Here is a 14,506-nt window from a genome sequence, read left to right as displayed (position 1 = left end):
ATATATATTGCTATGCACAGTTCACGAGAGGAACTTGGCAAGGCGTTTCTGGCCATTCTGGAGGGGAGGGACAAGGCAGATAGGTGGGGCAGGTTTCCTTTTAACTTGCATCATACTGTTACAGGCACCTCTCACCGACACTAAATCGGATCCAACAATATAGTCAAAAGATCATACACCATGACTAAGTGGGATTTATTCCAGGGCGGGTATGCTAGTACAATGCTCACAAATCAATAAATGTGATACATCACATAAACAAATTAAAAGGCTAAAATCACATGATCCTATCAATAAATGCAGAAAAAGCATTCAACAAAATGCAACACCCTTTTTTGATAAAATCTCTCAGCAAAGTGGGAATAGAGCGATCATACCTCAACATAATAAAGGCCTTATATGAAAAACCTACAGTCAACATCATACTCAATGGCCAAAAAGTAAAACCATTTCCCCTAAGAACAGGAACAAGACAGGGATGTCCTTTTTTACCACTACTTTTCAACATACTACTGGAAGTGCTAGCCACAGTGATCAGACAAGAAGAAGAAATAAATGGCATACAAATTGGAAAAGAAGTAAAATTGTCATTATTTGCAGATGACATGATACTGTACATAGAAAACCCTACATGGAAACACAGAGAGTCCAAAGCAAGAAGAACCCAAACAGGCCTATGCCCAGACATATCATAATTAAAATGCCAAAAATTAAAGACAGAGAATTTGAAAGGCAGCAAGAGAAAAGAAAACTGTTATAGAGAAGTGGGATTTATTCCAGGGATGAGAGGCTGGTACAATATTCGCAAATCAATAAACGTGACACATCACATAAACAAACTGAAAGACAAAAATCACATGATCATATCCAGAGACCCAGAAAAAGCATTCGACAGAATCCAGCACCCCTTTTTGATAAAAAAAAAGTCTCAACAAAGTGGGAATAGAGGGATCATACCTCAACATAACCAGAACTATATATGACAAATCTACAGCCAACATCATACTGAATGGGGAAAAACTAAAACCATTTCTCCCAAGAACAAGAAAAAGACAGGGACGTCTGCTTTCACCACTCTTACTCAACGAAGTACTGGAAGTCCTAGCCACAGTGATCAGACAAGAAACAATGAGAGGTATCCAAATTGGAAAGGAAGAAGTAAAACTCGCATTATTCACAGATGACAATATTGTACATAGAAACCCCTAAAGACTCCATCAAAAACTACTAGATTTAGTAAATGAATTTGGCAATATAGCAGGATACAAAACCAACACCCAAAAAACTATGGCTTTTTTATACACCAATAATGAATTATCAGAAAGACAAACTAAACAATCCCATTAATCACTGCAACAAAAAAATTAAGGTAGTTAGGGATAAACTTAACCAAGGAGGTAAAAAACTTATACTTGGAAAACTACAGGACATTGAAAAAAGAGATAGAAGAAGATATAAACAAATGGAAGAATATACCGTGTTCATGGGACTGGTAGAATCAACATCATTAAAATGTCCATACTTACCCAAGGCAAGCTACAGATTCAATGCAATCCCTACTAAAATACCAACAGCATATTTCACAGATCTAGAACAAATACTCCAAACATTTATACAGAACCAAAAAAGACCCCGAATTGCTGCAGCAATCTTGGGAAAGAAGAATAAAGTTGGAGGAATCACAATACCAAATATCAAGTTGTGCTACAAAGCCACCATAACCAGCCTGGTACTGGCACAACAGGCATATAGATCAATGAAACAAAACTGAGACCTCAGAAATTGAACCAAGCCTTGATGCTCAATTAATATTTGACAAAGGAGGCAAGAAAATACAATGGAGTCAAGACAGTCTCTTCAATAAATGGTTTTAGGAAAATTGAACAGATACATGCAAAAAAATGAAACTAGACCACCATACACAAGAATAAAAATCAACATGGATGAAAGACTTAAATATAAGTCATGAAATCATAAAACTACTAGAAGAAACCACAGGCAGCAAAATCTCAGACATCTCTTATAGCAATATGTTTACAGATACATCTAGGGCAAAGGAAATGAAGGAGAAAATAAATAGGACTATATCAAAATAAAAAGCTTCTGCACAGCAAAAGAAACCATCAACAAAACAAAAAGGGAAGCCCACTGTATATGTGGAGAAAGGGAACCCTACCTTGTACAATGCTGTTGGGGATGCAGAGTGATGCAGCCATATGGAAAACTGTATGAAGTTTCCTCAAAAAATTAAATATGGAACTGCCATTTGATCCAGTGACCCCACTTCTAGGGATACATTCTAAGAAACCCAATACCAATTAGAAGGAATGTTTGCACCCCTATGTTCATTTCAGCGTTATGTACAATAGCCAAGATTTCGAAGCAGCCCAAGAGTCCATCACTAAATGAATGGATAAAAAAAACTGGTACATTTACACCAGGGAATATTATGCAGCAGTAAAAAAGAAGTATCTCTTACCCTTTGAGACAGCATGGAGGGACCTGGAGAGTATTATGCTAAGGGAAATAAACGAGTCAGAGAAAAACAAGTATCACATGATCTCTCTCATATATGGAATCTAATGAACAAAATAAACTGTTGAACAAAATAGATCCAGAGAAAGAAGCATTGAACAGACTGTCGAATCTCAGCGGGAAGGTGGGGATGAGTGGGTGGGCGGGAAGAAATCAACCAAAGAATCTGTATGCATATATGCAGAACCCTGGGACACTGACAATAGGGTGGTGGAGGCCTGAGGTGGGGGCAGGGGTGGGCTATAAGGGGTCAATGGGAGAAAAAAAGGGGACATCTGTAATACTTTGAACAGTAAAGATTCACAAAAAATAAAAACGTGTACTCAAGGGTGGAGATTTAATTCAATTAATAAATTCTTAAAGCATTATCAAGGACATTTTTTTTTAAATCAAGGACATTCTTAAGTGAAGCTGACTCCCCCCAAACACACACTTCCAGTGCATGAAAGCGAAAAGACCATTTGGTGCCACTGTCTTAATTCATAAGGTGGCAGTTTTACCCACCATCACTTCTGCACCATCAGTGCTGGATGATTCGTTCATTATTATTCACTAATAGTATCTTAGTCTCCATGAAAAGCATTTCCTGGATGGCTCATGACCCACAGATCAGTGACACACAGACAAGATTTGAACTCACCAAAACTTTAAAAAGTGCTTAACTCTGAATGGTAGGATTAGAGTCATTTTCCTTTTTTTTTTTTTCTTTCGTTTGGCTTATCCATGTTTTATAGTTTTACAATGTATCCAAGAAGAAAATGAAATTGTATTGTTCTGTAGTTTGGTAGTAATTTTGATGTGGCTGTGGGAGGATGCGAGTACCACATTTACCTACCCTGCCGTCTGGACTAGAAACCTCTCCATTTTCCCTTTAATCCGGAAGGAAAGAGGAGAAAAATAAATGTAGGTAAGTGGGGTACAAGGGCAGATTTAAAGGAAAGCCTGTTTGCCCTGGAATCCCCCAACAGTCCACAGCACATAGTAGCTTATGAAGTTAATGTTCCTTGAATAAACGCAGGAAAGAAGGAGAAAGAAGGGCCTGCGAAGGATGGAAGGTTGCGGTGGGATGCGGGTTCTTCACACCAAGTGGCAGAGAAAGGTCCAGGGGAACTTTGTAAAATGCAGACGCCAGGTCCTGCCCAAGTAAACAGAATTAAAGTTGGGGGGGGGAGGGTACAGCCGGTGGAATTTTGCTTAAAGTTCCCCAAGTGCGAGGAATGTGGACCCAGGGAAAAGAACCTCCCCAAAAGCCAGCAGACAGGGAGCGACCCGGGCGTGGAGAGCCACGCGCAGGCGCTCCAGGGTTGGCCCCAAGTCTAGGCCAAGGGCGCAGAAGGGCGCAGGCGCGCGCGCTGCCGCCGGTGGGGCGGCTTCTAACACTCAGTCCGCCCTACGCAAAGCCGCGGAGCGCAGGGGCGGGGCGTGATGATGGCATCGCGTAAGAGGGCGTTCTGAGAGAGCTGTTCGTGTGGTGACCCAGTGGCCTAATGGATAAGGCATCAGCCTCCGGAGCTGGGGATTGTGGGTTCGAGTCCCATCTGGGTCGTACGGCACTTTATTTTGGCGGAAGAAAAAAAGGCGGTGCTGTACTGAAATCAGTAAAAATAGATTCTGAGATGTGGTTACCAGTATTTCGGTCTCTGCAGCGATCTGTGGGAGGATTGTCTGGACAAATCAGGAAACGCGTCTCCGTGTTTTAAAGACATTGCAATTGAGGATTTGTAAGTGAAAGCCAAGGAGTGATCCAAAAGTGGGGTTTTTCATCTTGCTTAACTTTTTTAAAAGAAAAAAGCCTTCTGGACAGATGGCTCCACTCCTTTTTCTGTCTGCCTTTTCAAGGTGAGCTTCACCATGGGCAACCACACATGCAAAACTTTCTCCTCATCCTTGTCCCAAGGGGTATGTGAGCAGATCCAACTGCGCTGGCTCCAAACATTTATTTCAAGTGCTAAGTTGAGTTCATAGAAAAGCAGTTGTGCTGTTACAACACACAAATATAATAGGCGTAATTTATGGTTTCTGTCTCTAAACTATTATGAACAATAAATTGTAGTTAAAACGTATGAGTTTGGGATTGAGGGATGTCTCTGTGTCTATGTTTTATTTGCAAATTTGTGTGATGAAAGAAAATCAGAATTTAAGCTTTTCAAGCCGGGTCAGTTGACTAGCTTGAAAAAGTTTAAACTCTTCTTGCAGAACTTGTACAGGAAGACTATCACTGAGTTAACTCCTACTCTTGAAAAACTACTAAACACTAAATGCAATGTAGTATCCGGAATTTGAGCCTGAAACAGAAAAAGGACATTAATGGAAAAACTAGTGGAATCAGAACACAGCCTGGAGTTGGGTTACCAGTAATGTACTAGAGTTAATGTCTTAGTTGTGACAGATGTGCATTTCAGCCGTTTGCTGTTTTATTTCAGTTGTACTTCCTTCCTTTGTAATGTTGACTGGAGTAAAGGTGACCACCATGCCACTTGGCCACAGGGACAGTAGCAACACCACCAGTTTTGCAGACAGACATCCGGGAGGGGCAGACACAGGGTCTTATCCAGTTGGATGAGCTGCTGGCAGGGTGCAATCAGAGCTTCAGGCAACATGGTTCTGCCGGCATCACATCTTTACAGGTGATTTTCCATGCCTGGAGCCAAGGCATGTTAGCACTTGATTCCAGCATGTGGTCACCATCCCAACCAGGAACTGGCGTAAATGTCACTGTGTCAGGGGAGCAGTGACACATGTGGGTGCTGGCTTCCTTAACATTTTCCTTATATCTCTTCAGGCTGTAGGGCAGCTCAGTGGAATCCATTTTGTTGACACCAAAGGGAAGAGTAGGTCCAAGATGCTTTCAAACATAATTCTGGGGATGCTCAAGGTAAGCGGGGGTCCTTGCTCAGTTTAGGGCGCAGTCCTGGAAGCCCAGCATCACCAAGGGAGCAGGCTGGCACATGAGGAGACAGATGCTGGCAGGGCCCCAAAACGTTGTTCACGCTATAGTATATAGGCTAGTGTTTGTCCCCAGTAGCAAGATATGACTACAGCCCCCATTATTTGGAGAAACTCATTTTCCCCACAGAAAGATATATTATGCCTATAATCAAAGATAGAATCCTTGATAAATGAAAGAATATGGCAAAATTCAGATATTTGAAGCTTTTGCATAAATTTCTCCTTTCCATTTTGACTGACCCAGATAAATATCATGTGTTAACTAGAATCGTGCTTTGTTTTTAATTATAGGCTATTCTACTTTTCAGTTAAAAAATGACAATCAGCGTGTAATATACATGCAGAAAAGTCACATTTCATGTGTGCAGTTCAGTTATGTTCACAAACTCAGCGCACTTGGAGAGCCGGCACCCAGGTCAAGAAATGGGACATTAATCACTGCAGAAGCCCCCCTCCCCCCACTTTGAGTTCCCTCCAATCACTACCTCCTCCCAGGGTCACCAGGAGCCTTATTTCTATTGTTTAATTTTGCTGGTTTTTATGCTGGATCACTTTGGAATTTTTAAATCTTGGATACATACAAATATTTATTAGTAGCTAATTAGTTCAAATTTTCAAAACTCATTTTAGAATTTCAGAAAATACACCAGAATTAATATTAAAATGCAATCTATTGTATTAACATTCAGAATTGTCATGCTTCACATTTTACCGGGTTGCAGTATTAAACATACAGTAAAGTTGCCATTTTTCTCCATTCCTCTTGGAAATCCCATAAAAGCAACAAGGGGGATGAGAAGCAGAACCACAAGCACCATCCATGAAACCAGGAGATATCTGAAACTCCTTAAATAAAAGGGGAAAGCTACTAAAAGCAATGAGGAGCAATGGAGGGAGAAGATGCTCTGGCCTCGGATCTTAGGAAAGGCCAGCAGAGGGCGCTTCTCCAAAGCAAAGGTCAGACTCCTAGAGGTAACAATAATCCCTTGTCTGCAAGGACAAGACTGCCTGTGTGGACAGCGCCTCCTCCTCACAGGGACAGACCCGTGTTCTGGCTATGGATTTGCTTTCCTCGCTTGCAGGGCTTCTGGTAGCATCACCACTCCTGGATTGAGACATTGCCAAATTGCACGTCGAGCCTGGCCCCTCCCACTATGTCCTTAATGATTCACTGGGAGAATGTTTTACTTTCCTTACCAGTGATCCCAGACTCAGTAGTTCCAGAGGTCCTAGAGCCCAAGGGAGAAATATTTAAACTAGGACACACTATCATGGTTCCATTCATGGGAAGCTGAGGCTGTCCGCTGACCATGGGACTCTTCATGGTGCTGAATCAATAGACAGAGAAGGGTCATGGTTTATATCACCCCAAAATCTATATGTTGAAGCCCCAACCCAAATTTTTTAAAATGTATTTTTATTGATTTCAGAGAGCAAGGGAGAAGGAGAGATTGAAACATCAATGATGAGAGAGAATCATTGATTGGCTGCCCCCTGCACACACACCCTCCCCCTGACTCCCGCATGTGCCCTTGACCGGAATTGAACCAGGGACCCTTCAGTCCGAGACTCTATCCACTGATCCAAACCAGCTAGGGCCTCAACCCAAATCTTATAGTGTTAGGAGGTGAGCCTTTGGGACTAATTAGGGGTCATGATGATAGAGGCCCCAATTTGGGATTACTGTTCTTATATTTCTTACTAGAGGCCCACTGCACGAATTTGTACACTGGTGGGGTCCCTCAGCCTGGCCTGTACCCTCTCGCAATCCAGACCCCTCAGGGGATGTTGGATAGCTGGTTTCAGCCCAATCCCCATGGGCCCAATCCAGATGGGAGGGAGCCCATTCCCCACTGGCCCAATCCAGACAGGAGGGAGCACGTTCCTGTGCATTGTGTCTGTCCCCTGGTGGTCAGTGCCTGTCATAGCGACTGGTTGACTGGTGGTCGCTTAGGCTTTTATATATAAAGATATTAAGGGGATGAGTCCCATTTTCTCTTCCTCCCTTCCCCTCTGTGCCATGTGAGGACAGAGCAAGGAGGCAGCCATCTGTGAGCCAGGAAGGGCGTACTGGTACCCTGATCTCAGACGTCCAGGCTGGGGAATAAAGATCTGTTGTTTAAGCCACCCAGCCTATGGTACGTTGTTACAGCAGCCCCAGCCCCAGCCCCAGCCCCAGCCAAGATGGCGTGGTCAATGTGATTACCAAAGGAAAAATGGCTCTGCTACTCAATGGAGGAAGGAAGCAAAGTCTGGAACCCAAGGATTCATGGGGGGCACATCTTAATGTGTCCTAGTCCCAAAGACCTGGTTAATAGGAATCCAGCACAGCAACCCAACAAAGACAAAAACACCAGGAACGCAGGTCCTGCAGGAGTAAATGTGTGGGTCTTCCTACCAGGCAGAGAGCACTGGATCACAGCTGTACAACCGTGGGCAAGTTAATTAACCTTTCTGTGCCTCAGTTACTCATCTGTAAAATAATATATTGAGCTACGAGTACATACTGTATTTATATTGAATGTTTACAAGTTTGGAATTAGAATTTTCTTTAAAACCCTCAAAATTAATTTATAAGATTATTTTCCAATAGTAGTTGGTCTAGTCACAATAGGAAAAAACATCCAAGAGAATGGTAGAAACCTCAAGTTGAGCATAATGATAACCTCTGGGAAGAATAGGAAAATGCATTAGGAAGGGGCATAAGGGGCCTTCAACTGTGTATTAGTTACTTATTGCTGCAAAAAACAAATTACACTAAAATTTAGCCGCTTAAAACAATAAACATTTAATAATCACACTTTCTGTGGCCCAGGAATCTGAGAGTAGCTAAGCTGGGTGGTTCTGCTCAGGTTTCTTAGGGAGTTTCAGTCAAGCTGTGGGTGAAGGCTGCAGTCTTATTTGAAAGCTCAACTGGAAAGGATCTGCTTTCAAGCTCACTTACTGGTTGTTGGAAGGTCTCAGTTTTTTAAAAAAGCTAAAATTTGGCAAAAACTGGGTCATACTTGAACAAGTATTCATTATATTATTCTCAATAATTTTCTGAATGTATATAATCTTTTGAAATAAAAATATCTTCCCTGATTGCCAGATGGGAGGGGCATTGGGAGGCTTAGTGAAAAAGGTGAAGGAATTAACAAGTACACATTGGCAGTTACAAAATAGTCATAGGGATGTAAAATACAGCATAGGGAATATAGTCAATAATATTGTGGTAATTTTGTATGGAGCCAGGTGGGTACTAGACTTATTGGGGTGATCACTTCATGTTATATAAATGCCTAACACTGTTGTACACTTGAAACTAATATAATATTGAATGTCAACTGTAATTGAAAAATAACAAATGTTAAAAATAAAAATACCTTCCCTTAAAAATGCTTGGAGGAAGAGTATACCTCAAATTACGATGACAAAGAATTGTGAAGACAGTATCAAGAAACAGTTAGGCATGCTCACAAAAGCACAAAAGAAATAGTCCTGTGAACCAGGAAACTTCAGAAGGGAGTAGACTCAGATGAAAGAACAATAGGAAGAATCAAAATAGGAGTTAATAACAATTCCTTAGCGTTAAGTCCTTATTGGAAGGAACCAAGGCAGAGTTGATACTACTGCAAATGAAATCAGTGACATAATGTACAAATTCAAGAACCTCTCCTAGAATGCAAAGGAAAAAGAGATAAAAATGATTAGAGAAAAGATACAATATATAAAAGGCACAATCCAATAATCAATATTAAGAAAGTCACAGAATAGAAATGTTTCTCAGATTCCTAAGGTAAAAATGATGTGGGTGTACAGATAAATATAGCTCAATGTACTTGAAGCAAATCAAGTCTTTAGTCACTTTGAAAATGGAACATTTGAGGTGTTTTCTACTAATGAGGAATACCACTACAACAAAGATGATGACTATGACATTATTCAACAGAGTTTGGAAAGTTCTCATCAATGCAAAAAAAAGTTAAATAAATATTTCAGAGGAAGAGGCAAAATATCATTATTTATAGAGTATATGGTTTTTTTACTGGGAAAACCCAAGGGAATCAATTGAAAATAGTTTGGACTATTTTTGGATATGCACAAATTGGGGTATAAACAGTAAGTACAGATATACACACAAATCCATCCTTTTTCTATATACCTAGAAAAACCAGTTAGAAAATATAAAGGAAAAAAAGATCTTCCCAAATTGCATTAAAAATATAGAATACCCAGGAAATACATTTAACAAGGAAAGTGTAGAGCTTAGATGAAGAAAATAATATTCTGACAGAGGGAAAAGAAGACTCGAAGAAATGTAGATATTCTATCTTCATGGACAGAAAGACAATACAGAAAAGCTGTCAAATCCTTTACAAATTAACCCATACATGTAATGCAAATTCAATAAAACCAACAGGATTCTTAAATTTTTTTAAAAATATATTTTTATTGATTTTTTTACAGAGAGGAAGAGAAAGGGATAGAGAGTTAAAACATCGATCAGCTGCCTCCTGCACACTCCCTACTGGGGATGTGCCGGTAACCAAGGTATGTGCCCTTGACTGGAATCGAATCTTCGACCCTCAGTCCGCAGGCTAATGCCCTATCCCAGTGGTTCTCAACCTTCCGAATGCAGCGACCCTTTAATACAGTTCCTCATGTTGTGGTGACCCCCAATTTCATTGTTACAAATTGAACATAATTAAAGCATAGTGATTAATCACAAAACAATATGTAATTATATATGTGTTTTCCAATGGTTTTAGGTGACCCCTTGTGAAAGGGTCGTTTGACCCTCAAAAGGGTCGCGAACCACAGGTTGACAACCGCTGCTCTATCCACTGAGCCAAACCAGTTAAGGCCAGGATTCTTAAATTTAGCAGAATAATTCTAAAGTTAAGTTGAAAGAAAAGCAAACACTATCATGTAGAAAACAAATTTTTCAAAGAAATATCTATAATAATAAAAACATAATATGCCAATTAGTCCAGGTAGCCAGACGACCTTCCAGATGACCTTCCAGACGAAGCTGGGGCTTCGAGGGCCGAGGCAAGCCGCCGCAGCTGCTAGGGCCGAGCCCCTTGCATGAATTTCGTGCACTGGGCCTGTAGTATGTTATAACAACATGATAACTATAACCATGCCCTACTGTGGACATATATGTCAGTGACTTTCAATCTATTTCATCTCATGGCACACATAAACTAATTACTAACATTCTGCGGCACATCAAAAAATATGTTTTTTGCCGATCTGACAAAAAAAATAGGTATAATTTTGATTCATTCACATTGGACGGCTATTGTTGTGTTGGCTGTTGTCATTTTTTTATTTGACAATCTGAGGGAAGACAGGCCAACGCCTGTAATTAAGCAGTCAGGTATGCATGTTTTAAAAATTCTTGTGGCACGCTGGTTGAAAATCGCTGCTTTATGTTAAGGGTGACATCTCAGTGCTGGGAAAGGATGAATTTATTTGGCAATTGGATGAGACAACTTCCTAGTTATTTGAGAAAAAATTAAAATTAGAGTCTTACCTCATACTACATACCAAAATAAACTCCAGATGGAATTGTGATTTTACCACAAGCACTAGAAAAATATAGGTTTATATATAGTTTGAGATGGAGAAAGACTTTCTAAGCATGACAAAGACACCAGGGACATTGTTAAACAAGAGATTGATGGATTTTACTATGTGAAATGTAAATGTTCTCTGGACAAAAAAAATTGCTAAGAAGTTACAAGTCAAATGAAATTCTGTGAGGAAATACTTGCAATATATACAGGGTGTGGCAAAAGTAGGTCTTGTGAGTTCTTGATAGAGTTTATTCTTGTGTTATTATTTAGTAATTAATGTATTATTTTCTGTATAAACAAGTGTAAACCTACTTTTGCCCCATGCTGTATAATGGGACAAAGAGTTAAAAATCTTAGGCTATAAATAGTTCTTAAGCTCATAAAGGACAATATGAACATCCTAATAAATAGACAAGGAATATGAACAGGAAATTAAAAGAAATCTAAATGGCCAATAAATCTATAAAAAAAAGTGTACAATATCACCCGCAATAAAAAAAGGGGGGGGGGCGCGAGGAATTAAAGAGAAACCTTTTTAAAAAACCTCTTCAGGGTGAAAAAGGTGGAAGGAGTAAGAAGCAAAAATTGGTAGTTACAAAATAGTCACGGGGCTGTAGAGTACAGCACAGGGAATACAGTCAATAATATCATAATAATGATATATGGTGCCAGGTGGGGACTGGACTTATCCCGGGAATCACTGTGTAAATTATGTAAATGTCTAACCACTGTGCTATACACCTGAAACCAATATAACACAATATTGAGTGGCAACTGTAATTGAAAAAATATTTTAAAAAAGAATTTACATGGAAATTTTTTTAAAAAAAACCTCTTCAGAACAGCAAGGAGCTCAAACACTGCTGTTTCCCGCCCCGATGTGGAGAAAGGGCTCGGTGATGCCTGCGCTGAATGCCGCTCTGTGTGCACTGACACAGCATGTCTGGGGACCGCTCAGCAGCACGCAGCAAAAACACTGAAGTATCCTATCCTATGACTCGGCAATTCAATGTTGAGGAATTCAGTCCATAAAAATGATTATGGAACCCTGTGTTTATTGAAATGGAAAGATGCTGACAAATCATTAAAATTAAAAACAAACGAACAAAACCAAACATGTCGCCCTGGCCAGTTAGAACATTGGCCTGCACACCAAAGGGTCAAGGGTTTGATTCCCGGTCACGGGCATGTAACTGCAGGTTCTATCCCCAGCCCAGGTCAGGCGGGGGCAGGAGGCAACCGACCGACGTGTCTCTTAAACATCAATGTTTCTTGCTGTCTCTGCCTTTGTGTCTCTCTCTCTTTCAGTCTCTCCCTTTCTCTCTCTCAAATCAATAATAAATGTGTACACCACGATCCCACTTTTACAGAAAGAAATTATGTAACATATTTACATGTACATATATGTGTAGAAAAAGTCTGAAAATGGGCACACCAGAATATTTATAATAGTTTTTTTCTAGACAATAGAATTACATTTAATTTTTTATTTTTTCTTATCTGTAATATCTAATTCTGGAATGAATATGTATTACTTGTATAAATTTAAGCTTTTATAAAGGGATGAAAGATGTTATAAACTTTATGACATCTTTTTTTAAAAAATATATTTCTTTATTGGTTTCAGAGAGGAAGGGAGAAGGAGAGAGAGATAGAAACATCAATGATGAGAGAGAATCATTGATCGGCTGCTTCCTGCACGCCCCCCACTGGGGATTGAGCCCGCAACCCAGGCATGTGCCCTTGGCCGGAATTGAACCTGGGACCCTTCAGTCCTCAGGCTGACGCTCTATCCACTGAGCCAAGCCGGCTAGGACAACATCTTTTTTTTTTTTTTTTTAATATATATTTACTGGTTTCAGAGAGGAAGGGAGAGGGAGAGAGAGAGAGAAACATCAATGATGAGAGAGAACCACTGATTGGCTGCCTCCTGCACGCCCCCTACTGAAGATCGTATCCTGCAAGGTGGACGTATGCCCTTGACTGGACCCTTCAGCCCACAGGCCAATGCTCTATCCACTGAGCCAAATCGACTAGGGCATATATGACATCTTTGACTATATAAACTAATTTTACGTCTTATTTAACATCAAAAATTAGTAAGTCAAACTCTAGAAAACTTTAGCACCAGAGAGTCCCCTCCCCTCCCAAGAATAACCATTATCCTGACTTGTAACTCCATAGATGAGTTTTGCCTATTTGTGAACCCTATACAAAGGAAATTGGACCTTTTGTTACTTGATTTCATCTTTATGAGATTCATCTCTATTTCGCTTTTGTAATTGTGGCTCTTTTATTTTCATTGCTGTATTAGCAATGAATATGGTTCGTGATTTTGCCCCCAGGAGACATTTGGAGACGGTGTGGGTTGTCACAGCTGGAGGCAGGGTGCTATTGGTACGCGGTGGATAAGGCTGGGTATACAGGTCAAAGTCCTACAACACACAACAAAGAACTATCTGCCCAAAATGTCAATAGTACCTGCTCTACAGTATTCCACTACGTCATGCGACAGCCGGCCATTTCTCTGTTGATGGAGACACAGGAAGTTTTACAATGGCAAAAACTGAAACATTCCAAATTATGGTTTGTCTGAAAGAGAACGTGTTATGCAGTTATGAGATTTCACATTCACAAAGAGTTTGTAATAACACTTTAACAATTTTAATTGAATAAAAACTGGCAACAAACCTGGGGGTTCTCACGACCCCGCTCAGATTGGATGGTTCTCTACCATGGCTCACGGGGTTCAGGAAGGTGCTATACTTACGACCAGTTTTATTGTAAAGGGTACAGATCTGGGGCAGCCAAATGAAGAGACAGATATGGTGAGATCTGGGAGGGCCCAATTGCATCGCTGCCTTGTTCTCTCTCCATGGACCAGGCGCAGCACCTTCCCAACACATTAATGTGTTCACCGAGCGCCACGGGCTTTTCACTGGGGTTTGCTTGTCGGCAGGAGGGGTTAAATCACTGCCCACCCGAGTGAACCCAATCTCCAGCCTCTCTCCCCCCTTGGAGGTCCCATTGGCTCAAAGTCTTGACCATCTAATTGCATGGTTGTTCTTTCTGGTCCCAGCTCCCATCCTGAAGCTATCAAAGAGATCTCTCCAAGAGTCCCCTCATTAGCATAAACTCCGGTGTGATCCAGGAAGCTCATGAATAACAAAGACCCTTCTATCACTTGGGAAATTCCAAGGGTTTTAGGAGCTCCATGCCAGGAAGCTGGCACAAATTCTTTCTTATACAACACATAGTAGACGCTCAACAAATATTTGCTAAGCAGAAAGATGCACTGGAAACACCAGAAATGGGCAGGAAAGAGGAAGGCTCTTGGATTCTGCCACCTGCCACACCCCCCCAAAACCCACACCCACACCCACACACACACACCCACACACACACACCCACCCACATGCTGCCGTGATCAGATTCCGGGCGCCTGGGGAGGCGATGTT

At 40.9% G+C, this 14,506-nt stretch overlaps 1 long non-coding RNA gene and 1 other non-coding gene across 2 annotated transcripts; one reads left to right on the top strand and one right to left on the bottom strand.

Moving 5' to 3' along the window:
* Positions 1-4,008: 4,008 nt before the first annotated feature.
* TRNAR-CCG lies at positions 4,009-4,081 on the top strand. The gene has a single exon. It is a non-coding gene; the product is annotated as a tRNA-Arg (tRNA).
* A 7,742-nt stretch (positions 4,082-11,823) lies between these two features.
* Positions 11,824-14,436, bottom strand: LOC107185128. Its single transcript, XR_001516043.1, has 2 exons — positions 13,530-14,436; positions 11,824-12,096 (listed from the first exon to the last, which is right to left on the bottom strand). It is a non-coding gene; the product is annotated as an uncharacterized LOC107185128 (long non-coding RNA).
* Positions 14,437-14,506: the final 70 nt, after the last annotated feature.

Source organism: Myotis davidii, unplaced genomic scaffold (genome assembly GCF_000327345.1).
Source record: "Myotis davidii unplaced genomic scaffold, ASM32734v1 scaffold69, whole genome shotgun sequence".
In the NCBI taxonomy this organism is placed as follows: domain Eukaryota; kingdom Metazoa; phylum Chordata; class Mammalia; order Chiroptera; family Vespertilionidae; genus Myotis; species Myotis davidii.
This window is presented reverse-complemented; position numbering and strand designations above follow the sequence as displayed.